The sequence below is a fragment of a genome, unplaced genomic scaffold (assembly GCF_019419815.1).
Source record: "Pyrus x bretschneideri cultivar Hongxiangsu unplaced genomic scaffold, Pyrus_bretschneideri_v1 Contig2, whole genome shotgun sequence".
Lineage (NCBI taxonomy): Eukaryota > Viridiplantae > Streptophyta > Magnoliopsida > Rosales > Rosaceae > Pyrus > Pyrus x bretschneideri.
Window position 1 is genome coordinate 5809161 of NW_025999501.1, and position 24638 is coordinate 5833798.

The 24638-nt window shown below is 36.0% G+C and overlaps 1 long non-coding RNA gene across 6 annotated transcripts; it reads right to left on the bottom strand.

The window, feature by feature from the left end:
- Positions 1-4078: 4078 nt before the first annotated feature.
- Positions 4079-23409, bottom strand: LOC103956157. Of its 6 annotated transcripts, none has more exons than XR_007258023.1 (8): positions 23271-23409; positions 22980-23051; positions 15346-15405; positions 6986-7230; positions 5983-6846; positions 4835-5056; positions 4575-4727; positions 4079-4496 (listed from the first exon to the last, which is right to left on the bottom strand). It is a non-coding gene; the product is annotated as an uncharacterized LOC103956157 (long non-coding RNA). The 6 variants fall into 6 exon arrangements; XR_007258025.1 differs by having other exon boundaries at positions 4835-4909; positions 5007-5056; positions 5983-7230; XR_007258026.1 differs by having other exon boundaries at positions 4575-4730; positions 4835-4909; positions 5007-5056; positions 5983-7230.
- Between the last annotated feature and the right edge of the window lie 1229 nt (positions 23410-24638).

Below are 24638 nucleotides of genomic sequence, written 5' to 3' on the forward strand. Positions count from 1 at the left end.
TTTTTTCGATTTCATTATTCCATATATGTTGGTAAACACAAGGAAAGTTAAGAATAAGAAAATTTTGAACACTCATGTTTTACTAAAATCTAAATGATTCAAACTTTAATCCTTCATAGAGGCCCAAAGGTGGCTAATTGAGAAACCCTAGAAGCGTAGGTGATGGATTAACATACACAACTTCCTGGAAACTTGAAGCGGCTGACAACCTATACCGCCAATTCCACATCACAAAATAACACTTGTTCATCCATACATCGTGTCATATACAGACCTTCAAAAGCCCCATGTAATAAACAAAGCTAAACCACAAACATACAGTGTCAAAGTATACATTATCAAAATACCCCAATAAAATAGAAATCTATCACCAATTAACCTACAAACTGAAAGGAGTAGCTAAACCTCATAACTATATCAACCGCCGGGGACTTGCGAGAACATAGTTCTAATGCCAGCAAAGTAGGACATGAATTCAGAACCATAGACTTAAGTAGGCAAAGCTCCTCTCTGAAACCAAGGTCTTGGTTTCGCACACCTTCACTTGAATGAGCGACGACTCGCGCTCTTGGGGTGGCCAGTGGATACAGGAACTCGATCGGAGTTCTCAATCAAAAGTGGGCAAATTGATGGCAAAAGAGAGTTTTTAAGGCTGGATTGGTAGTAAATCTTAGGGATTTGAGGGGTTTTTTTTTTTTTTTTTTTTTTCAAATTTGGTACACAATAGCAAGAAATAGGGAGAAATTGAAGGATAACCAAAAGACTATCATTAGACAATAATACTAAGTAGCGGTTTAGGTTGACTCTTAAGCATGCTGACTTTCTAAAATTGGTCAATTTCGATTTTACAAAGGCGGTTGCCCAGGCTCCATTATACAGGTTCTCGGTATATATGCACGCAAAAAAGAGATACCAAATAGAAAGAAGATTGCTTTACGTATACAAATACTAAAAACTTATCAATGATTCATTGTTATGTTAGGATCCACTTTTCTTTTTACTTTTTCATTACTCATGAAGATGATATAGATGTTGTCTCGAACTTAACCACCAATTTCAATACATGGTTGATCTAGGTTATGAAAACTTGAATGTGTGGGGCTTATCCACAAGGACCTCGGTGTAATCCTAAAAGAGTTACCGCATAATATACAATTTTATAGATAATAACTTATCTCATTTGGACAATTTTATTTGATCTACTTTCCAGTGTTGATCGAAAGTGTTTGATGTGCTTTTTTTTCAAATTAGAGTAGGTTTGGAAGTTCTTTTAAAATGACTGAAAGCGTTTTTTATTAAAGTTGTTTTAGAACCAATCATTTGTAAAAATGTATGTGAATTCTAAAAATGCACTTGAAGTGCTTCTTTCAAGTGGTTTAAGTGAGTTTGATTCTTACGTATAGGAATAGACACCTTGAGTTAGATGTTTGATTCCTATAACATTGTTGCTATGGTGGTCCGTTCTATCTATTAATTCAATGAGCTGTCTTTTTTTTTTTTTTTTTTTTTTAACACTTTGTTTTTTGTTGTTCTCATTTCTCTTTCAAATATTAGTCATTTACAATATAAGAATCACAGCTTAACATATGCTTGCATAAAATGATAATTATGTATTTTTTATGACTAATGTATGAAAGAATATATGTTAAAACACAATTTGCAAGAATTAGATACGACTTCTTCCTTAGACGTAACTAAGAGATGAGCATTGTCCTTTATTATATGGAAATTAAACTCATACAACAATAAAGTCTTATCATACTAAGTGGAGTTAGCTACATGAATCATAAAACATCACTTTGCTAGGTTTTGCACCAAACCTTCTGTTAACTCCAAATATTTCATGTATTTTCTTAAAGTCTCTTTCCAAGTCTTTTTAGGTTTACCTCTACCGCATTTTGGCCTCTATCTCAAATTTAAATTTTCTAGCCAAAGCATCTGTAAGTCTTCGTTTCACATGTCCAAACCACCTTTGCTAATTTTCTCTCATGTGGCAACTCGTACTTTACCTCGTATATTCTCTTTCTTAACCATGTCCTTTATCGTGTGCCCATATATCCAACAAAGCATTCTTCCGCTACACTTATTTTTTGCATGCATTGATGCTTGACGCCCAAAATTATGTGTCGTAAAGCATTGTTGCCGTTACTGCTATCTTATAAAAATTTCCCTTGAGCTTAGTAGCATACAAAGGTCACACAACACACCCGATGCACTCTTCCACTTCATCCATCCATCTTGTATTCTATGGTTGAGATCTCCATCTAATTCTCCATTCTTCTGCAAGATAGATCTAAGATAACAAAAGTGTTCACTTCCTGGCCTCTAATCTTCACCCTATCTCATTTGGGACCCCATTCCCATTGAACTTGCATTCCATACTTAGCCGAAGATATTCCAACACTTTCCGCCAAAGGTTGAGCTTCGTATTTACCGTCCCGTGTTTCATCTATCAGAACTATATCATATGCAAAAAGTATATACCAAGGGATATCATCTTTAATATGTCCTATTAACTCGGCCATTACCAATGCAAAAAGGTAAACACTTAAAGTTGCACCTTGGTGTAACTTTATGGTTATCGAAATACTTTTAGTTTGTCTTTTGTGAGTTCTTACTGCAATCCTTTCTCCATCATACATATCCTTGATTGCTTGGATATATGATACTTGTACTTATTTCTTCTCTAGAATAATCCAAAAGATTTATCTTGATCATACAATTTTTCCAAATCTATAAAGACTATTAGCAAATCCTTTTGCATATTTCTATATCGTTCCATCGATCTCCATAGAAGATAGATTGCCTCAATAGTCGAGCGCCCTCCCTGAACCTGAATTGATTGTTTGAGACCTATGCTTCTTGCCTAATTCTATGCTCAATTACTCTCTCCCAAAGCTTCATTGTATGAATCATTAACTTAATATCCCTATAGATAATGCAATTTTGTTTGTCACCCTTATTCTTCTAGATAGGCACCAAAATGCTGCTTCACCACTCATTTGACATCTTCTTCATTTCCAAAATCTTGTTAAAACGTTTGTGAGCCATGCTATACCCACCTACTTTTCTATGCTTCATCATTTTCAAAGGTACAACCACTTCCTCTTTCTTGATTCGGCAATAGGAGTAATTTCTACACTCTTCCGAGTTACTCAACACACTCTAAGAAGTACTCTTTTCGTGTTCTTCATTGAAAAGATTATGAAAATAAACTCAGCTCTCTTCGCCTCCTTCAATATTTTGTACCTCTCCCAATTTCCATCTGTTCTATCCTTGTATAATGCTTTACAACATTCCTTCTTCGCCTTAACCTTTTCCTATACCTCCTCCTTCCATCACCAAGATTCATAGTATAATTTATTGAACTCAAGAATGACGATCACTTCTATAAGACTCAAGTTGTTTGATACACTGTAAGACTCTTTCCTAAACAATTGAAATCATACCTAACAATGGTGTGTGAGGCCTAACTTAACACGTGAGGCTTTCATCACAGTAGTTTACGTACATATACAATGCAGGTCTACATTATCGGGACGCATCCATTCCCAATATATGCATTTATTTTCGTTTAAGCGCTTTGACAAGGAATTAAAAATTAGGGCTTTATCTTATACCACCTGTTACATGTTAGACACTTCAACCTCACCTTAGTGCCTCATTTGGTCTTTAGGATTGGTTTATAATGCACAATTCTTTCCGCATATTCACTGCATGCAAAATGCCTCAGTTAAAATGGACAATTCTTGCAGTCAAATGGATATACTTTTTTATTTGGTTGTTTCTTTGTAAGGGAAATTCTCGAAAATAAAATTAAAACTGAAGTTCCTTGTCTTTCTGTCTGTATGCATGCGTGTGTGTTTGAGCCTGTGTGTACGCATGGATGACTGGCACTAGCATTTGGCAACATGCTACATATGTATTAGGTTCATTCATGCCAAAATATGTGCTGCCTATCTGAAATAATATTACATGTCATTGGCACATAAGAAGCAAAACACTTTAACCTGATCAAACTTCAGTACCATTTTGTAGAACCCGCAGCACGTAGAAAAGCGACGTAGTTGAAAACTGATGAGCTTCTATGGAATCAAATTAGAAACTGCAGAAACATTTATACCCGCAGGTGCAAAAACAAAATATGGACCTCCATCAACACTGTTAGTATATACGACATTTACCAATTACCACTATTATCGTATCCTAGCCCTGTCCAGAAAAAGTTAAAATCAAGTCCTAGGTACTTCCGTAGATATACTGGTTCAATCGTACTAAAGGTTCACCTCACAAGCAACCACCCCTGCACCATAACAGTTCAAAGTGTGAACCTATTCCCGTTCCCATTCTACTCAAGAGCGACTGCAGATTATCGGTTTTAACTTTGGAGGAACCATATAAGCTCATTGTAGAACATAGTTCAGATATTAAGGAAGACTATTGTACATCTGTGTGAAGACCTCACATCATTATAAAGTATGCAGCTCCATTTAATCCTGTCCATATATATCAGTTATTTCTAATATGGAAATGACTGTAACTTGCAAGATGAAATTATAAAGTAGCAAGCTTACAAGAAAATTAGTTCTCGTGGTCTTCAGTTGCCGTGAAATGACTAATGCCGTCGAACAATCCCAGCTATAGAACTAAGAGTTTAGATTAGACTTCTCAAAGTGAATTGTCTAACAAGTAGTTAGCAAAGGAATCGGAAACTTCTCTCTAGTTCCCTGCTACAAGCAAGCAGATATGAAAACCATATGTTTATCAGTAACAACAGCTTACGAAACATATTGCTTGCAGGGAAGTGGATTAAAAAGTTAGTCTAAAATGTTACCATGATATATCAATTTTCTTTTGTTGTCCATATACAGATTTTTGAAAACATATTCCAAATGTTTCTTGTGCTAAGCTGGCAAAAAGCAAAAAAGTATCTGACGTAAATGTATCCTCTTACCAGCATAAAATCAGTAATCGAACGATACAACAAAGCAAAAGAGGAGCACTACCAATTTGGGAATCCAGCTTCTGAGGTTAAGGTATTCTTCAGTTCCCTGTCCTGCAGCAGTTTCATTGATAACTTATCTTCAAAACATTGTTAACATGTGAATTTCTTTTAACAGACGGCTCAGAAATAACAAATAGATCATTTTCTAGTAAACCATATTCATCAAAACATACAGCAAGATATGTATGTAGACATATCTTTCTTCTATAAATCTAATGACTAACTAGATTTTTTAAAATATGTGAGAATAAAGTGGAAATTAAACTCTATATTTTTCTTGTATAAATCTTCTCGTGCTATGCTGATTAAAACGCATCAGAAAGCTATTGCTAAGTAATTTAATGAAGTACAGCAGCCACCTCAAAGATTTGTAGGACAGCCAAAGGGTACTGGAAATGATGGTTGCTCTAGCTTATTCTCGAACATAAAGCATAGCATCTCAATGACGCTGCTTTCCAGGAAAAACACATTTCAGAATGACTCACAACCGTAACTTATGCTAGTCGACTTTTCTACAATCGAACAAAACACAAAAATGAAAGCAAACGAAGAAACAACTATTCTTCATACACAACCTGAACTCGTGGTTGTATCATGGAAGATAGAAGTTGGAACAAATCATCTGAAATAAAGTCTCCATATAAATAGTTCAAGTGATCCCATTGGTGGTATTGATATTGAATTTCATATCAGCCCTCCAACCTGGGTATACAAACTTCTGCTGGTAAATTGTATATGCGCTCGAATGAGATTGTTATTAATAAACAATCTAAAAACATATGGTCGCCAGATAATTAATGTTTATTTGATGAAAAACAAATATTTCTGTAGCAAAGACAAAGAAACTAGACAATAGGGGACAAGGTATTTACTGAATAGCATCCGTCTCAAGAACGACAAAACAGAAAAGAAAAGAAAAAAGTAATTTATAACAGCTTTCTAATCAGAATAGATAGCATGAGAGGACCAATCCTTACCATATGAGGTGAAGCCTACCAAGATGTCCAGAGTCCGACTTGTTAAAATGAAAAATATTCCCCTTGAGTTTCGGTAACACCATTCCTCATATTTGTTAGTAGAATACTACAAAAGGCTTCCTTGCGTATTCTTCCTTGAAATACAAGCATCCAAAATCTCAATCATCCAGAAGTACATTTCCAATCACAAATGCCGAAATCTAATCACAATACAAGTGCTTCATTGCATTGAACATTAAATTAATAATATGGTATAAAAGATGAGAAAACGGAGATGTAAAGTGATTGGGAGTCCAGATGAGTATAAACGTACCAAAATCTATTAAAAAAAAATACAAGGTACCAGTAAAAAAAGAAAAAATATAAATTATTCTGCTCAATAGATATGTTGAGGTTCTTTCAAGGATATGAAGAAGTATTCATCCAAGAAGCCATTTTATACAGAAAACAAACACTGTTTCTGGATCCTTAGAAACAAACATCCAGTGGTTACGGGTTGGTCACAGAAAGAAAACTGTGATAGAAGAGGACTTCCTTGCATAACTAATTGCCAATTCAATGTGCATGTCTGTTTCGTGAGCCATAAATCAAGCTCATGGATTTGAAGAACTCCAATGACTTTGTCTTCGTTTATAGGCAGAGATCAATCAAGAACAGGATTATTTTTCTTCACTTCTTGTCAAAGACACATTGGAGATGGCAGGAAGACTATGAACGAAGTAGATTGCCAAAGTTAATTCAGAACTTAATGTTGTTTCATCAGCCAAAGCCGTGATGCTCTTCATTTGCAATTGCAGAGGAAAATAACCTGGCCAAGAAACCAACAGATGCATCACAAGGACGGTAGTTCCAATAGATGCACACCTTTCAAAATTATTCCATTAAAAGATAGTTCGTTATTCTTGACAAATCATAGCAAGAAAGTTGCAATATCTTGGAAGCTCAGGCATTAATAATTCCAAACACAATATTGGAACCAAGGAGCAAAGGCTGAATTGCTAACCTCCCAAGTTCAGTAACAATGGGACAAGAGGTTATTATGACAAAGCATCACATATGCCGGCTCCCATATGAGTGAAGTTGCTTCAGTAATAAGAAATTTGTTCCCGATCTACAGGGCATCTCTTCTTACTATGGGGTGTTTCAATTCAATCATGAAGCTCTGAGAATGCAATAATTGGTAAGGCTAATCCCAGACGCAGTAAAAACCTCGCTCTGAGGATTTATCCAGTTCCACTTTTCTTTTCCCTACAAAAATTTCTTTTTAAATGAGTGCATATAGGTATGTGAAATCAATGAAAGAAATTAGGGCAAGAAAACATTAAGGTATTGCTGGCTCCCTTTTTCCCTTGATCAGATAAATCGAGTTCAATGTCCATACAAAGGCATTATATGTGCATGAATGTGTCAAAATGCTAATCAATCAATGCCTCATATTCCCAGATTAATCTTGTCGATAGAGACATTCATGTAGTGAAAGCTTTCATTTCTGAATCAGCCAAATTTATGTGAAAGGAATTTGTAAGGACTACACTTTGGCTCAAGCCTATGAAACCCCTTAAGATTTTTCTTCCCTTCTACCAAACAATATTACCACAAAGTATTTCTTCAACTTCTTGGTCATTGTTGCAACCCTAAAGAAACCAGTCTTACCTTCAGAGGGAAAGACCATTACCAAAAGCCAGCTTGGTTCTATCGTCTCTCCACTAGCCGACTCAAAGCATACCCACTAAATACCTAAGACCTCTAAAATACTCCTCCAACACCCAAGGGCTAAAATATTAAGGTTTGGGACTCTCCGTCCCTGTCCTCGGTTTAGGGTTCAGAGGGAAAGACCCTCACCAAAAGAGCCACCTTGGCTCTTGTCTTTCCACTAACCGACTCAAAGCACACCAACTACATACCTAAGACCTCGCAAATACTCCTCCAGCACCCAAGGGCCAAAATATTTAAGGTTTGAGACCTTGCGTTCCTGTTCTCGGTTTACAGTCCAGAGGAAAAGACCCTCACCAAATGAGCCACCTTGGCTCTCTCATCTCTCAACTAACCGACTCAAAGCATACTCACTAAATACCTAAGACATCACAAATGCTCCTCCAACACCCAAGGGCCAATACAATTACAGGTTTGAGACTTTTCATCCCTACTCTCGGTTTAGGGTTAAGAGGGAAAGACCCTCACCACGAGCCACCTTGGCTCTCACGTCTCCACACTAACCAACTCAAAGCATACCTACTAAATACCTAAGACCTCACAAATATTACTCCTCCAACACCCAAGGGCCAAAATATATAAGGTTTGAGACTTTTCGTCCCTGTTCTCGATTTAGGTTCAGAGGGAAAGACCCTCACCAAATGAGCCACCTTGGCTCTCCCGTCTCTCCACTAACCAACTCAAAGCATACCCACTAAATACCTAAGACCACAGATATATTGCTCCTCCAACACCCATGGGCAAAAAAATTAAGGTTTGAGACTTTTTGTCCATGTTCTCAACATTTTCTAAAGTGAAAAAAGCAATGTGATGTAGGATTGCATTCTTGAGCTTCCAACTATCTTTTTTTTAAAAAATAAATCAAATAAATAAGGATTCATATATGTTCAGTACCAAATAAAACCAATATTTGCTAGCTGTAGTGCAGGAAATTACACATGTTTAATGTCAAAGTTCATATCTCCCCCAGCCTAGTGTTAATCGACACATATTTATCAAACGTGTTGATGTTATCATGCATCTGACTTGGCATGAGGGACAGAGCTACAGAAAGTAAAAAACAATACATTGTCACATGTCCAGCCGTCATTCCAAGAGGGATAAGGGAAATTTCACACCTAGAACCTTACTACACCTACAGTAAATATGAAGTGCAAACCTCAATATATAGGTACAAACACCCTATTGAAACAAAATTTTATTTTGTCGAGGTATTCGACTCATTAGGACTAAAGATGCATGCAAGAAGAGTGCAAATGAGTGGAGACTAGTTGATATGGTCTCAGACAAGCGTGTAAGTGACCCTCACTTCATGCTGGATCTCAGCTCATCCGGAATGACAAAGCTCAAGCTCTCTTTTTACTTCATGAGTTTTTAAACAATCCAGTTTAAGCTTGAGCTTGAATATAAGATTGAAATAGGGGAAAATAAAAAAACAAAGAACTCAAATTTGGAAAGGTAATTTGACACACACACACACATTTATGTATACATAACGAATAATGAGAATCAAAGATTTATTACGCTACAATCTAAAACCCCAAACAAGCTCCAGACGTGATTATTCTTTTTTACTACTGATGATTTAATCATCCATTGCATTATATAAGAATTATGTTTAATTCTAAAATTTTGACTGGAATATCCGAATACTTTTCTAATGCATGTCAAAGTGACAATACGAACGAACATCATTTCATACTAGCAAAATAGGTTTTCACTTAGTTAGCCAACAGAGTAGAAAGTAACTTGTCCTTAATTTACCAGATTTGAGAAAGACTGCCTTCACCATGAAATGCATGCGAAAGTCTACATGTAGTCATTTCTCAATACATTGTCCTTTTTCTTTGTTCGGCGCCACTTAATACATGTAACCATTACAATGGGACTTTTTCTCTATATTATGCAAAGAGTGAAGAAAGGGAAACATAAAGAAGATAAAACTGACTCAGAAGATGAAAGACCGATAAAAAAAACTATACGTCAATAGATGGACACAATTATTCATTCAATAGTCTCATACAAGAAAAATGGTAGTGCAAATCTGAAATGGTTACTTCACCGAACTACATAATATAACGTCCAAATAGGCGTTACATATAAGAAGCTTTAGCTGTTGGTTGCAATCAAAAGATGTTATGAGTAAGAATATTCTCATAGGTTAATATAAGCTCATAATTTTTCTTGCACATTATCATTAGTACATGAACAAAAGTTTGTGATCGTTACAACCCATAATATTATACAAATGAGATTATTGCTTTAATTGTACTGAAATTTCCAGTTTCGAATTCAAATTTGTTCATTCCAATAGTTATGACTAAAGATGGTCCTTTTTTACTTCCTAGATATGGCAAAGGGAAGCAGCAATGTTGAGGCAACAACTTCAAAACTTGCAAGAAAGCCATAGGTATTATGATTTTCATTTCTATCATAAAAACGTTGTAGCATATTATAATGGAGACACACTATCATTAGCAAAAGACAATGCACGAGAAATAAAAAGTTAAAATTTCACAATGCAATTAGGATATTTTGTGTCATTTACACTATAACTACAAGGCCTTTCCCTTAGATATGAGAAGTTAACGTGCAAGTGTCTAAACACCATTGTCTGACTCCCTTATGGAACTTTTTCTTTAATCGATGCGACAATAGACTAAACTTAGCAACTAGAGAATAACTAGAAATCCACAAGATTTATACTAGTTCGGCATAACCTTTGCTTACGTCCAGTTGTGATTTCTGTAGGTAGAGAAACCATGGCTTCTTTGATTAATAATAGAGTATACAATACTTTTGCAAACACTAGAACTAATCCCTCTCTTCTGTAAGCTGTCTCTCTGTTTACTGCTTGCTTTTCAACCCTTGCTACACCTTATTTATAAGTATAGGGTGCGATTTACACTCCTATAATCTGATTAGGTCACCAAATCTACTTGGGATAGGAAAGCACCCTTCATTCCTATTCCGCTTCTTCTTTTAGGATTCCTAATTTAATTGTACAAGAAAACTTATTCTTTCATAATCCTTAATCTTGTAAGACAAGAATCTGTGCACCTTAGCTTTCCTAATACAATCCTAATCAAAATAGGAGTATAACAAAAGACAAACCAAATGCTAACAATCTCCACCTTGGAGAGCCGAACCAAGTCTTGACTATTGCAACCCAGAGTATCTTCGAAGCTTCTTTAAGCAATTTTAGAATCTTCAAGAACCTTCACCTTGGAAAACTTCTTCTCGCCTCATTGCACCTTAAGTGAGAAGGTGCTCCACCCCAAGCAATCAACAAGATTGATCAAGTTCAAGCAATGTTTGAATTTCTTGGCCAGCACTATCTTTGTAGTGGAATCTGTGGCATTGTCGTTCGTGTTAAGTTTTTTAACCCAAATCTCCATGGACTCCCCCCAATTCCAGATTCTGTGATACCTCACTTCATTGTGCTTTGATCTTCTATGAAAAACCTGATTTTTAACTAAGTGAATGGTGCTTTGACTGTCACATTTCAGCTTCAAGTAATATTATGGCTTCCCAAGCCACTAAGCCAAATTGCCTCCTTTCTTAACTCTACTTCAGTGGTTGACAAAACTGTAAGAGGTTGTAGTAGTGCCCTCCAACTGATTGGTCCTCCTGCGCATGTAAAGAGATAACTAGAAGTTGACCTTCTCTTATCTAAGTCCTCAGCATAGTCTGCATCAACATATCCCAACACCAGATTCTGTGATACCTCACTTCATTGTGCTTTGATCTTCTATGAAAAATTTGATTTTTTGACAAGTGAATGGTGCTTTGACTGTCACATTTCAGCTTCACATAATATTGAGTGATTCTCAGTTGGCTTGCCAAGCCACTAAACCAAATTTCTTCCTTTCTTAACTCTACTTTAGCGGTCGACAAAATTGTAAGAGGTTGCAGTAGTGCCCTCTAACTGATTGGTCCTCCTGCGCATGTAAAGAGATAACCAGAAGTTCACCTTCTCCTGTCTAAGTCCTCAGCATAGTCAGCATCATCATATCCCAACACCCTAAAGCCTAATGTTACCGAAAGAACCTCCCCCGTAACTCTCTTCTTCAATGATAGTACTAGCTAAACTTGAGCTACCTTCCATTTTAGCTTTCTCGCCCTTCCAAATCTTGCAGTTCCTCTTCCAATGATTGGTAGAACCACATTCGAAAAAACTCCCTTCTTTTCCTTTTTCTTCTTGGATTTCGACCTACTCATGTTGTTGTTCTTCTCTGCCTTCGTCTTTTCCCGACCTTTCTCCTTGCCTTTGGCATAAAGATCTTGAGAGCTTTCACTTTCAGTTATATCCTCCAGTTTAACATATGACTGAAGTGCTTGAATTACGTCCTCAAGCTACAGGAACTATTTCCAAACATTAAAGTTGTTCGAAAGTACTTGCATGACGAGGGTAGAGACCTTAGCAAGATGATAGCCATATCATCATCTTTGTTGGTTTCTTCGACCTTCTGAAGATTGGCTATGCAATTCTGGAACCTGCATACATGATGTTTAATATTACGTCTTCTTCAAGTCGAAGCCCGAATAGTTCATCCTTGAGAAACAGTTTATTGTACACTGTTTTGCTCATATAAACCTTCTCCAACATGTCCCATGCTTTAGCAGTCATCATTTCTATGACGTGGGACCAGACTGATTTCCTGAGGTGAATCCCGATAGAACTGTTGGCCTTCTTGAGAATCTTGGTCCATGTTGCTTGTCATGGTCTTAGGCTTCTTACTAAGGAGTGTATCATCCAACTCCTGCTATGTCAGTACACTCTTCTAATCCTTTCACAGTTTGTGAAGTTATCCTTGCCATCAAAATGTTTTAACGCATGCCTTAAGCTTCCTAGGAGCATGAACTTCTTCGTCTTGCCATCGCAGAACACCTTGAACCAAGCTCTTGATACCAATTGTTGTTATTCTAAATAGGGAACTTGTTCTTGGATGTATAACGCAATAGAGTAAACTTAGCAAAAGAGAATAACTAGAAACATACAATATTTATATTGGTTCTGCAAAACTTTTACCTACATCTAGTTGTGATTTCTCTAGGTAGAGAAACCGCAGTTTCTTTGATTAAAAATAGAGTATACCGTACCGTTGCAAACACTAAAACTAATCCATCTCTTCTCTCGGCTCTCTGTGTTTTCTGCTTGCTCTCAAACACTTCCACACTCTATTTATAAGTATAAGGTGCGCTTTACACTCCTCTAATCTGATTAGGTCTCCTAACCTATTTGGGATAGGAAAGCACACTTGCATTCCTATTCCGTTTCTGCTTTTAGGATTCTAATCTAATTGTACAAGAAAACTTATTCTCTCCTAATCCTTGTAGGACAGAATGGGTGCACCTTAGATTTTCTATAATCCTGAACAAAATAGGACTATAACAAAGGACGAACCAAATCCTAACAAAAATTACATACTAAGTAAGGTGACAGTGACTGACCAACTAGAGTGGGTTAAGTTTTAAGTGATGAGAACCTGAGAGTTTGGTTGGTTGGAAACTTAGAGGGCGAACCTAGATTGAGGCCCTTGCAAAATCCAAAATGAATTTTTGGCAACCGAAATTATTGCTTTTGTTTTGAAGTTTAAATAGAAACCCCACGAGAAAATTAAAATAAAGGAATTGGAGCACAGCGGCTAGGGCTTTTGCTCTTCCTAATTGTTGTTTTGAATCTCTTTTTCTATATAGTCTGTATTTAACAGAACATGCGAAAAGTAAAAGCGCAAGAGCTCGGGCTCGGACCTACTCCCTACAGGAAAACAAACAAGCTAGTCACAAACAGCTAGAGCTAGGGGCATAGTTTGTTATTCTACTGCAAGCTATGATATATATTATGCAAGTACATGAGAGACAAAATTGGGGGCCCTCCAAAACTGAAGCCTACGCAATGGCACCATAACCATGCGTATGATTTTATTCTAGGACAAACAAGTACAGAATCTATCTTGTTACTTAAGGGACTCGTGAAATAGCTCAAAAGGGAAAAAAGAATGATCTTATGTCAGTCATTGAACTCCGGCAGAGTCATTTCTTAACAGTGAATGGACTGCGTTGAACCAATTGGCATTTTCCATGATTTTATACCAGATGCTAGATTATGAGGGCTTGACAAATCTTCATAACAAGCTATAGAATTTTCCCTAGGAAGTGACATTGTTTATACTCATACAAGATAGTCTACACTGCAACCTACGGGAAGAGGACAATCCAATGCTTAAATAATGGATTAGGTATAGGTGAAAATTAAGCGATTATCTAGGATAAGGATGTTTGGCATCAAACGGAATTGCTATGCATCTCATAAATCCACCTCACTATTGGATTTAAGATGTCCAAAGTCCATGTTTAGGGCCTAAATAATGCTTTTGTCTCAATGACTACAGGCAAATGATGGGAGAAGAACTTTCTGGTCTAAATGTGAAAGACTTACAAAATCTGGAGAACCAATTGGAAATGAGTCTTCGGAGTGTCCGAATAAAAAAGGTACGAGCAGTCACTCAATTTCTGAAAATCATCTATTTACATAATGTCTTCCATGGTGCTAAATCACTTTTGACTTCTGTAGGACCAACTTTTAATGGATGAAATAGAAGAACTAAACCGAAAGGTTAAAATCTTCCAAACTTTGGTACTACTTTTCAGTCTTTTCCTCTTTATGACTTAAGGAGCTAAATGTTAAAGTCTGTGTGCAGAGGAACCTCATTCACCATGAAAATGTCGAACTGTATAAGAAGGTAAACCTAATTCATCAAGAAAACGTGGAGTTATCTAAGAAGGTACTGGTTTTGAAACTAAATAAACTTCAACTATCCAAGAAAGAGTAATAAAAATCTATAATCCAACCTACAAAAAATTGCAACATTTTTTCCGCAACACCTTAACAGAAGTTTCACATCCCAGGTTTATGGAACAAGGAATGTAAATGACACAAGTCGAAACACTCTTCTGACAAATGGTCAAGGTATTGAAGAGGACTCAAATGTACCTGTCCGTCTCCAGCTTAGCCAGCCACAGCAGCAAAGCTACGAGCCACCAGCAAGGGCAACAAATCTGGGGTATACCTTCTTCCTAAAACTACACTGTCCATTATGATTACCACTTTCAATTTTCTATTTATTGATCACACTGTTTTATGATGACTACAGCAGACTACAATTACACTAGCAAAGAAGATGCATCATATTAGGATAATGTTATTTTATTTCTCAAGAACAAGGCTGATGGATTCAAATTCATGTTCTATCACACTAGTGGTAAAAGAGCTGCAGAACAATCCACAAAAGGACCTTGATTTGAAAACAATGATTTGATGTGTGTATGACAATCAATGAAACCAGCTACATATGTAAAGATGAGATCAATATATAATAAAGAATAATTGACTTGCAATTCACGTGCAGCGCAACTTTTAGAAATCTCTTAGTCTATCAGCATCTATGAAACAAACTTTCTCTGAAACATATTGCAATGTTTATATGCATGTCATCAATTTTTGTACACAAAACATGTGAACACCAGCACTTGGTTTGAAAAAAGATGAAAATATAAATGGAAAGAAGCAAAACCGTTCGACTTACTGCATTAAAGTTCAGTCCATTTAAGTATTGAATTTCACAAAATGGTGTATGCGGTATTTACCTTCTTGTCCACGCAGTCTGATATTACATAGAAGGCATCTACAATGATTTGCCGTCCTGACTGCAATATAATGTTCAGCATGGAAGTAACCGGTAGTTAAGCACACTAAGCAAAATCAAGCCATGTACTAATTCATTGAAACAATCATTAAATGTACACAGAATTCTCTAATACAATAATAAAAAAAAACCTCTAGGACATCTAATTAAATAAATTCAAACCAGTTGGAAAGAAAATCATGCATAGTCGAATCGACGTAAAATTATAAAAATGCTGGTTATGATCACATGTAGATTCTGGACCATTTCTGGTAAAAAGAACATAAAACATGTGAGTACAATGCAGTGCAATCCACAAATATTAGGCCTCCGGGACTATGAAGAAGTATCTTGTATCAAATTAGGACTAGTAGACTATACATGCCCAGCTTCGAGACTTCGGAATATCCCATGCCACTCTATGGTATTTGTTTTCATAGACAGTTCTAATTAAGTTAACCATAGCCAGATCCATGTTTCCAAGTTTACAGATTCATGCACCAAACAATAAACAACAGAAATGGATAAAGTTACAAGAGATTGCAAGGAAAGGATCAGAAACATGTTCAAATAAAAATTCTTGGTCTTCAAATGATTCTGAGCCATTTCATTTTTTTGTAAAATAATATGCAATTCAACTCCTGTCAGACCAATGGATTATAAAGAGAAAGGAAAAGTATGATAACAGTTTGAGCATTTTCAAGCATAACTCCAGAACTCAATCTTAATGGCTATTTCTTAAAACAACAAAAATAAATAAATTAGATATAAAAAAAGGAACCACGAACATCTGACAATATGTTTTATTTGCCACTATATCTCAATGGATTTTTTTTTTTTTGCGTCAAATATCTCAATGGCTATTTCAAGAGAAGCAAAATGCACGTTTAATAATACAACAGTCAATGGTATAATTTCATGTTGCTTCCTGAAACAATAATAGTACTTTGAAGGACAAAACAATATTCCAAGATAAGACAGTATTTTAGCAGGAAAAAAATAATGCATTCAACAAAATTGAAGCATATGCTGTTGTATTTGGCAAGAGTCAATAGGACTTTGAAAGCTAAAATCTTCCACAAAAGAAATAGCTGTTCAATGCCCTGCAGATAGAACAAGAACGAAATTACCAGAGGTGGGTAACATTGTAGTGTCAGCCAAGGACTCTTCAATGCTCACAATCACTGAAATTGGTTCAGAAAGCAAGAAAAGAGTGTGCAAAGCAAAAACTGTTAACTCAAATTGACTTTTGAACTTCAAAAATGTGGTCCAAAAGAGTTGTCTATGATGTGATCCACTTCTTCGCGAATATATGAAGGCTTAAAGGAGAGGAGATTATGATGATCTGTAATCATATATTGGCAATGTGTTGAGAAGACTTGGGATATGTAAATAAGGCAACGAAATTCAAATGTCAACTTGAACAACTACAACTATTCGTGGAGGAAAGCTTGTATTGTGATACTCTGAATCCAACATCAGCCATGCATGCTTTGAGGAGGTCTAAGTTACTCAAGAAAAGCCTATGAAATCCAATATTAACTTAAGCTTCAGAAGGCCTTAAATGGTACCTTTTACCAAAGGTGACAGAGATCCGTAAGCAGGTAAGAAGTGGCATCACACATCGGATAGGCTCGTCCACTTATAAATGTTATGTGTATGCTTCCTATCTTAGTGAGGACACAGGCCTAACTTTTGGGGAGGGGTAATCTTGAATCGTACTTCATGTATGACATGGGAAAGTATGTGATACTGAACCATGATCTATGAATCCAAATGTCAACTTGTGGTATGCATTATTGGAGACCTAAGATCATCATAGAGTCGATCTACACAAACCCGGGCAAGACCGAACATGAATGCTCATATTTGGCTTGTCCGGTTTCTCTTTTAGTAAATAACCTTCTTGGATACACTAAACTGTTGAGAATATCGCGTTTAAGAATGAGAAAAAGAAGAACAAACTCCGGAAATCGAAAACAAATAACCAAGATAAATAACACCAAGAATTTAAGTGGTTCGGCAGTATGTGCCTACGTCCACAATACAGCAACAACAATTTTTCACTATATCAATAATGAGTACAACCAATAATCTTGCCAAATCTCTAGAACTAGGACTTGACGAAAAACTTGGAAGGAACAAGAACAAGAAATACACTATCTCTTTTCTTTTCTCTCACACACACTTTACAATATTCTCTCACTCTAATCCCTAGAGTGGTATACAATTTATTGTTTTGCTCCCTCTCCTCAAAAATAGTACAATAGCCCCTTTATATAGACATAATAAAGGTCTTCTTCAATAAGGATTACTAATCCTAACTGGAATCTAGTTATGAATCCTTCTTCAATCGAGAAACTAACTCCAATTGGGAAAATGACTCCAATTGGGAAAACAACTCCAATTGGGAAAACAATTTAATCATCTAAGACTATAATTCCTTATAGACTTAGGACAACTTATCATGGGCTCGAAAAAACCCAACAATCTCCCCCTCCAGACCATGAGGAAGGTATACCGAAATAGGATTGCTCCTCTTGACCAAACTCCCATTGATCGAATTTTTCATGACCAAACTCCCCCTGATCGAATTACCCATAACCAAGCTACCCCTGATCGAACTACTCATTAACCAAGACTCTCTTGATTAGACTTCTCTTGACCAGGCTCCCCCTGATCGCAATACCCACCATCATTGGCAAAGGCAATTATAGACTTCTTTGCCAGAAAACATCGCTTATTGTCATCTTGGTCTAATCAGCATCAGTCATACTTGCTGGCTTGCTCTTAACAACTCAGTAAAGCATGTCCTCCTCTTGATTTCCACGTAACCCAATTAAAGCGGGTTGCACCCTCCATTCTAAATGGATATCAGCCAAATCAAGCTCTGATACCACTTGTTGAGAATATCGCGTTTAGGAATGGGAAAAAGAAGAACAAACTCTGGAAATCGAAAATAAATAACCAAGATAAATAACACCAAGAATTTACGTGGTTCAGCAGTATGTGCCTACATCCACTGGACAGCAACAACAATCTTTCACTATATCAATAATAAGTACAACCAATAATCTTGCCAAATCTCTAGAACTAGGACTTGACAAAAAACCTGAAAGAACAAGAACAAGAAATACACTATCTCTTTTCTTTTCTCTCACACACACTTTACAATATTCTCGCACTCTAATCCCTAGAGTGGTATACAATTTATTGTTTTGCTCCCTCTCCTCAAAACTAGTACAATAGCCCCTTTATATAGACATAATAAAGGTCTTCTTCAATAAGGATTACTAATCCTAACTGGAATCTAGTTATGAATCCTTCTTCAATCGAGAAACTAACTCCAATTGGGAAAACAATTTAATCCTCCAAGACTATAATTCCTTATAGACTTAGGACAACTTATCATGGGCTCGAAAAAACCCAACATAAACCACTGGACGCCCTAAGCTTATAATTATAGGTCTCATTTGCTTGGGGACTAAAGACTTGAAAGTGGGCATAGGATTCAATTCCCATGTTTAGTAAGCACATACTTGGGGATGTGAGGCCCTTTAGAGAACTTCCATGTAGGAAGACCCCATTAGGCAATAGGCAACTCAAACCCCTTAATGAACAGTAACTTCCTGCAATGAACAGTAACTACCCAAGTGCATCTTCACCGCTAAACTGAATACCCAAGGCAATTCTTAAAATATTAGTATTTTTTATTTTTATAAATAATAAAAGATAACTTTATTTTTAATTTTGAATAATAATAAAAGATTGGTTAAAAGTATATGAAAATATTGAAATGTAGTGTAAAGTGGAAGAACATGGTTAGGTATTTATAGAAAAAACTATAATTTTTTATATTTTTAATTATTTTTTTTATAATATATTATAATTTTTGAATAATTTAAATTGTGACTGACGTCATGATGACGGCACATAGGCTGGGCGTTGGGCTAGGCAATTATTGTCTGACTTCTCTGTTAGGCTCGCCTTGGGTCCAATTGCTCGAGTGGAGTGGAGTGTTTTGGGATAGGGGAGAGAGTGGATTGGGTTGCCTTTCCCCAAGGCAATAAGCAACAGTGGAGTTGCTCTTACATGGGTATCCATAACCATTATGGGGAGAAACTAAAACTCTTGGGCCTCTAAGGTGTCTTGGAAATGCATTTATTGTGTTTCTTATGATTAAACTACCCTTATAATAGATTAAAAATACTTTTTTCCCCTTAAAATTTTTGGTTTTTTTTTTATAAGGGTATTAATATTATTGAAAATTTAAACAAATATTTAGTTGTCCTATTTCACAAATCGAGCCTTGGAACAAGAATCAAAGGCCTTATTGATTATCAAATTATTACTTCCAAACAAATACTTGAAAGGGGCAACAGAAATGAGCCAACAATGTATATTAAGCAAGACTTTTAAGCAATTTTTTTTTTAAGTTATGAGAATAGTTTGAGTAGATAATTTCAAAATTTAGGCGCAAATAACAATCAAATCTATATCTTTCAGAATCAAGCTCAACTTAATTCAATTTAAAGGTCATTAGCACAAACTGTCATGCTAATCTACATATGGTGATAACCACCCACCACATAAAGTTTAATTGAAACTGATAAAACTTCTGGATCCTTAACTCCACAAGCTGCCAAATGAAGACACATAAAGAGAACATGGAGTAAATCAAAACACAAAAAGAAATTTTCACATCACTGATAATTAAGAGTCTTCTCCCATGTGAAAGCTACACTTTCAGTAATTGCTTCTTCACAAGATTTAAAATATCAATGTTTTTATTCTCAAGGACTTTTTACAAATATAAGATCAAGGTCAACCGCTTCTAAGTAAAAAGATGTTTCCAATTTTTCACAATATCAACTCAATATATGCCATCACCATAACAAAACGTCCTCATTTCAGCCATTAGCACCACGTTCATCTAACTATAAAATCATCATTTTTATCACCACCTCATAAGTCTAAGGACGCTAACATAACCGCTGCAACAACACTAGTACATACTAGGTTCCACCAATGAACTAATGCGATTGTACTACTAAAATCATCATGCCACCACCTCTTGGTTATACAATCCGCCACTATTACCACAACCATGCAATTGAAACAAGCATCACACGTGCCATCATTGACAGCAGCACTACTACTACAGCCTGCCAGGCCACATGTACCTAGTTTATCTGATTGTTAATATAACTATCTGACAAACGTTATCAAGAAAATATGAAGGCCTAGATGCCTCCTGAAGGCTAGAAAAAGGCTTCATTATAGGCGTTTTCTACTAACTTTCATTAATGGATGCACATTTAGAACATACATTCGTAATGTTCTAAAGTTATCGTCTAATATAGATCATGAATGTAAGTTCATAATGCATAGCAACTGTTAATAAGGATGAACATTACATAACGTATGTTAAAGCTATGATTGAACATCAGACATTCCTAATGTTCAGACAAACACACTTAACATGTATCTTGAGTTGTTATCATAATAACAAGAGGTTTATAATTGGTTTGAGGGTTAACCCATAAAGCATATCCGTACTAATATACTATACAAGCTACTTTGGTACTTGTACAAGATTGCATACACTAATGCCTACTTATGAGCATATCATGAAATAAAGCGAGATTGTGAAGCCTATACGTTTAGTAAGCAGACCCTTGAGAATGTGATGCCTTTTACATGGGCATCCGTAACCATTAAAGGGAGAAACTGAAACTCTAGGGCCTCTTGGGTATATGCTTTTCCCATGTCTTGGAAATGCATTTATTGTGTTCCTTATGATTAAACTGCCCTTATAATAGATTAAAAATATATTTTCCCCTTAAAAATTTTGGTTTTTTATAAGGTTAAATATTATTGAAATTTTAAGCAAATATTTAGTCCTATTATTTCACAAACTGAGATTGGAACAAGAATCATAGGCTGTATTTGGTTATCAAATTATCACTTCCCAGTAAACACTTGAAAGGAGGGCAATAGAAAATAAGCCAACAATGTATACTAAGCAAGACTTAAGTAATTTTTTGAAGTTATGAGAATAGTTTGAGTATATAACTTCAAAATTTAGGCGCAAATAACAATCAAATATCTTTCAGAATCAAGCTCAACTCAATTCAAATTATAGGTTCATTTGCACAAACTATCATGCTAATCTACATATGGTGATAACCACCCACCACACAGCTTAATTGAACTTGATGAAGACACGTAAAGAGAAAAAGGAGAAAATCAAAACACAAAAGAAACTTTCAGTAATTGTTTCTTTACAAGATTTAAAATTCAATTTTTTTTTTATTCTCAAGGACCTTTTACAGATATAAGATCAAGGTCAACCACTTCTAAGTAAGAAGATGTTTTGAATTATTCACGATATCAACTCAATATATGCCATCACCCTAACAAAACATCACATTTCGGCCATTAGCACCACGTACATCTAACTATAAAATCATCACTTTATCACCACCTCAACTGTAACTGTAAGGACACTAACATAACCACTGCAATGACACTAGTGCACTAGTCGGTTACACCAACGAACTAATGCGATTGTACCACTAAAATCATCATGTCACCACCTTATACAATCCGCCACCATTACCACAACAATTCAATTGAAACCAACATCACCACTTGCGATTGTTGACACCAGCAGTACTACTACCTCCTGCCAGGCCACATGTACCTAGTTCATCTGATGGTTGATGATAACTATCTGACAAACTTTATTAAGAAAATATGAAAGCCTAGATACCTCCTGAAGGCTAGAAAAGGGCTTATTTTTAGGCGTATTCTACTAACTTCAATTAATGGATGCACATTTAGAACGTAAATTCATAATGTTTTAAAGTAATCATCTAATATGGATCGTTAATATAAGTTCCTAATGCATTGCAACTGTTAATAAGGATGAACATTACGTAGCATATTTTAAAGCTATGATTGAACATCAGACATTCCTAATTTAGACCATGAACTCGATGCACTGCAGCAGACAAACACGCTAACAAGTGGAGTGTTATTCTGATAAACACACATAACTGAACAAATCTTGAATCGTTATCATAATAACAAGAGTTTTAATTGGTTCGAGGGTTAACCCATAAAGCATTGGTACTACTAGACTATAGTACTTGTACAAGATTGCATACAGTAATGGCTACTCATCGGCATATCATGAAATAAAGAGAAACTGTGAAGCCTATATGTTCCAAGAAATGGAACCACAGATCGAGTCGACAAAATCAGTAGCAACTACTACCTCGATTTGTCAACTATATACCCTATAAATCATAGAGATAACACTTATAAGAAATGATGGATCACAGACAGCCTAATAAAAGCTAGAAACTAAACCGAAACGTGTAACACATAACATGAATTTAACATAATTACGAGAAGGGAAAAATACAGGTGCATTGAACAAGGTAAAGTTTAAATTAAAGTTAAAGTGATCAAAGCAGTGACTAAACCAAATTAAAAGCAATTAGTGGAACACTGTACAATTTACGGCAACTATAAAAAGCAAAGATGGCCGATCCAAACAAAAGCATGAACAGTAGTAAAATCTTGTACCTGAATTGCCAAGTGCAGGCGTGCATCTGTATCCAAAACAAAACCACTGTTCCTCGATAATAATATTATTTTCTGAAAATTAACATTCCAAAGCAAAATTACAAGTATTTAAACAAGGCATAAACCACTACTGTAAGATATAAATATAGATTATAAACTAGTGGCAGTGAACATATATATTTTCTCAAATTTTGCAATATACATACATACATATATTTATATCTAACAAGCTCAATGCGCAATTCACAGTAACATATAAATCATCTTAAAAGTTGAAGACGTAGGGCTTACGGTAAGTTGATTATAACGCTATACTCGCTTCTCAGTTCCATTTTAGCTTATTCTCGAACTTTCTCATGGTTTTCTTGGCAGCCAAACAGACGGTTCGCCGTGGAAGACGAACGGATATTCGTCAAGAAACGGAAAAATTACACCTCGGAAGAGGTAGAGGATATGGAATAGAGCAGGAGAAGGAGAATGCAGGCCGAGAAACGCGGTGATTTAAGGGAATAGCGAGGTCGGTGGAATCCATTGGAGAATCGGACGGAGAAAGGGGACGAACGGAGGAGTAGGAGATCTGCTTCGATGGAGGAGAAAGGGCAGAGCGCGGATGCCTGACGACTAAGAAGAAGAAGAAGGTGAGAGTCGTGTGACGAGAGAGTTGGATGAAAAATATCTGAGAGGGAAACGAATTAAAAAAGGAGAGGGGAAATGATGGTGGGGGAGACCCTGAGAGGAAGCGAGCGCTGGTGGGGGCTATGGAGGTCTATGATGCCCCCACTCGATCTAACACGTAATGCCCTTTTCTTTTTTATTTACCTCTTTCATTTGCTGATTCTCTAGTAAAATATTATTAGATAAATCTAGGGTTTCGGCTTCTCCCAAGCTGCTTTCTGAAAACGGAGGAGCCTTGGAGGCAGACCGGTTTCTGCTTCACCAAAAACCAGCAGCTATAATCTATTGGCTCGGCCCACCTTGAACTCGGAGCAACTTTCATAAAGTTGAACCATGGCTATGATTATCTGTTATTTCGATTTAATAATATAATGTCATGAAGAAAAAGATGTATTATTTAATTAAATATATTACGGTTTTGTAAACTCAATTCATATAAGTTACTCTATTGAATTCTGATGCTTATTATTAGAGGTTGGCATTGTTTGAAATGGTTCAGTATGTCGACGTTGAAACCAAAATTTCTAACAATTCATGTATTAAGCTTTTTTAAATATGTGTTCGAATCTTGCTGTTATCAATGGATTTCAGTTTGGTTTGGAGCCATTTCAAGATGGGTCTGAATCAACCTAGCATTCATGCTCCGACTTGAGAGGGTGTTACAAAAATATCGATTAAACTATTAATTCAACTCCTAATTTCAAAGTAGCTTTGATTTTCTTCTCGACAAAATCTGATGATCGACGGTGGTGGTGCTATAAGGTTGGTGGTTGTGGTGGGAGGTGATGGGAGGTGGTGGCAGTGGCGGTGGTGGTATATAAGGTTAGTGGTTGCAGTGGGAAGTGGTGGTAGTCATTTTGTTATCCAATGGGTAATATACATGTAGAAGAATAAATAATGTCATTTCTTTTTTGAACAAATACGGTCATTTTTAAATATTAATGATTGTATTAAATAAATTAAAAATATTCATTAACATTATGT